Genomic DNA, 3507 nt, shown 5'->3' with positions numbered 1-3507 from the left:
TTCCAGGTGAACGCTGTTTTATTTGGTCACCAAGTATTTATTGTGTATTTTCTCTGTAAGTGATGGGGAGGGTGAAACAAATGTGTATTTATGATGTCAGGTATTGAAGCAGAGACTTTGTACTATATTGTTTCATACTGATCTCTACAACAGCTCTGTGATGTAGGCATTATTCTCATTCTCCATTTAGGGATCTGAGCCTCAACGAGGTTATGTAACTTATCCAAAATAGTGTCTTAGCAAATTCTTACAGCACTTACAGCTCTGCGTTGCAAGTTCCTGTTTTCTTGTTAGAGCAGACACTTGTCTACACAATGTGTTACCCTACCCTGTCATCAGAATCCACCTGCCCCTGTAGACACTGCAAACGCCAGCTACTCACTTTGGTGGCTTCTCTCGCAGCTCGAGGTGGCACTATGACCCCGTTTTGTCAATGAGACATAAAGACTCCTCCTGGGGGCCGTCAGGGGAATTGAGCAGCTGCAACTACTGCCCAGCCACTTGGCAGAGGGGAAGGATGTGAAGAGCTTGATCCTCCGTGGGGTCACAGAGTCTCTGAGCTCTAGGACCACCACCTGCATGCTTCTTGTTAGGGGAGAAAAATAACTCCCTAGTGTTTGGGTTCCTTGTATTTGGATATTGTCTTACTTGCAGCTGAGAGCATTCCATCAATAGAGGCAGGCCAGGCTTGCCTCTGTATGCGCAAGTTCTCGCCACTCGCTTTGAGGGAGAGGGCCCTGCCAGCAGGTCACTGCAGGGAGACAGGGCAGCCTTCCTGGGGCCAGCAGGACCATCAAACGGCCCTGCATGAAAGCATCCCCCCCAAAAGGGTGTGAAGACCAAACTGGATTCTCTCTTTTGGGAATTTGAACTGGAGATATAGGGAGACGGTTTTTTTATTTAACAGAGGAGGGAGACATCAAAACAAAAATGAAACAAGACAAAACAAACAAAAGAGGCTACGAGAAAAGCTGAGTCATATCAAGGCAGTGGAGTGCACTCCAGTGAATACCGTCTGTCAACTCCCGACGCCCAAAAGGTGGGATGACCAGAGGTGGAGATCATGGTGTGGACCAGTAATTCTCATCAATTCCACGTAGGCCTGAGGCCTCAGCTCCTGCCTCAGCTGAATTCTGCGATTTAATGATCCTCTTCTCAATTTCATTTTTAGTTTCTGGGGAGAAGTGGCTGAGAAGGGAGGGGGGCTAAGAGAGCCCAGGCTGAGATTACTGTTTAGATAAGCGACTCTGCTGTTTGCTCCTTAAGCATCTAAGAGCTTAGGAAAGCAGGCCTTGGTTTCAGGGGCTCCTGGAAGGCCTTGGATTCTAGGAAAACCCCTGAGATCTGATGGATGTGGAGGCTAGTGCACCCCCAGGACAGAATCCAGGGAACTCAGAGCAGCCTAGGCCTTTTTCCTCTCCACGATCAGGACCATGCCGTTTCCTTGCCAAATCCTCCAACTAGACTAGCACATTCTTTTTTTTTTTTTTTATTAAAGTGTTGTTGCTATACAATATACTCCATTTATAGTTATTATAAAATATTGGCTATATTCCCTGTGCTGTACAATATATCCTTGTAGCTTATTTTATGCATAATAGTTTGTGCTTCTTAGTCCCCTACCCCTATCTTTCCCCTCCCTGCTTCCCTCTCCCCACTGGTAACCACTAGTTTGTTCTCTATATCTGTGAGTCCGCTACTTTTTTGTTATATTCATTAGTTTGTTGTAGTTTTTCGATGCCACATATAAGTGATATCATACAGTATTTGTCTGACTTATTTCACTTATCATAATGCCCTCCAAGTTCATCCATGTTGTTGAAAATGGCATTATTTTCTTTCTTTTTTATGGCTGAGTAATATTCCATTATATATATATATATATATATATATATATATATATATATATATATATATTCCAAATCAAATGCTGAACAAGTACTGGGAGATATATATATATATATATATATATATATATATCTCACATCTTCTTTATCCATTCATCTGTTGATGGACACCACTTAGGTTGCTTCCATACCTTGGCAACTGTAAATAATGCTGCTATGGGGTACATGTATCTTTTCGAATTATTTGGTTTTTTTGGCTATATACCCAGGAGTGGAATTGCTGGGTCATATGGTAGTTATATTTTTAGTTTTTTGAGAAATCTCCACACTGTTTTCCACAGTGGCTGCACCAGTTTACATTCCCACCAACAATGTACAGGGTTTCTTTTTCTCTACATCCTTGCCAACATTTGTTATTTGTGTTCTTTTTGATTATACCCATTTTGACAGATGTGAGGTGATATCTCATTGTGGTTTGGTTTGTATCTCCCTGATGATTAGTGATGTTGAGCATCTTTTTATGTGCCTGTTGGCCATCTGCATTTCCTCTTTGGAAAAATGTCTATTCAGTTCTTCTGCCTGTTTTCTAATTGGGCTGTTTGTCTTTCTATGTTGAGTTGTATGAGCTGTTTATATACGTTGGGTATGAATCCTTTATTGGTCATATCATTTGCAAATATTTTCTCCCATTCAGTAGGTTGCCTTTTGGTTTTGTCAATGGTTTCCTTTGCTGTGCAAAACCTTTTAAGTTTAATTAGGTCCCATTTGTTTATTTTTGCATTTATTTCCTTTGTTTTAGGAGACAGATCCAAAAAATTATCGGTACAATTTATTAGACCAGCATATTCTTAAGCAGCTTCAGACATCCATGTCATTCATGGCCCGAACCACCCCCTGTACCTGTGCCCCAGCTGCTGCCACTGTCTGGGCCCAGAGCAGCGGCTGGTTGCCAGCTATCTCTGTGAGGCCTGGCAGCAAGGCCACTTCTGGGTTTCTCGCTTGTTTCACTGTCACAAGTAGCTGTGCGGGAAGCTCCCCCCAATCTGATGTAAGCTGACCCACGTCCTGCTAACAAACCAGCCTGCGTAACACAACTCATCTGCCTCTTCTCCTAAATCCTAATTTCTTTATGTACTAGTCTGCTTGGGGTACTGTCACAAAATACCGTAGACTAAGTGGCTTAAACAACTGAAATTTATCTTCTCATCATTCTGGAGGCTGGAAGTCCAAGGTCAAGGTGCCAGCAGGGTTGGTTTCTGGTGCGAGCTCTTTTCCTGGCTTGTAGATAGATGGTCAGCTTCTCACTAGGACCTCACATAGCCTTTCCTTGATGGGTGTGCAGAGAGAGAGGGCACAAGAGTAAGTTCTGGGGTCTCTTCTTATAAGGACTCTACCCTATTGGATCAGGGCCCCACACTTAATGACAGCATTTAGCCTTAATTACTTCCTTAGAGCCACCATCTCCAATTACAGCCATACTGGATGTTAGGGCTTCAATATCTGAGTACTGGGGGAGACACAATTCAGTCACATTGCCTTGAAAGTGGTAGCCATGCCTGACTAAGCTTTTACTCACCCATCGGAGCATAGACCTGACATACCTTGTGTCCAATTACTGCTAGTCAGGGAAGTCATGAATGAAATGACAGAGCTTGGATTT

Source organism: Balaenoptera acutorostrata, chromosome 3 (genome assembly GCF_949987535.1).
Source record: "Balaenoptera acutorostrata chromosome 3, mBalAcu1.1, whole genome shotgun sequence".
Taxonomy (NCBI): domain Eukaryota; kingdom Metazoa; phylum Chordata; class Mammalia; order Artiodactyla; family Balaenopteridae; genus Balaenoptera; species Balaenoptera acutorostrata.
The sequence above is the reverse complement of the archived record's forward strand: the minus strand, read 5'-3'. Positions refer to the sequence as shown.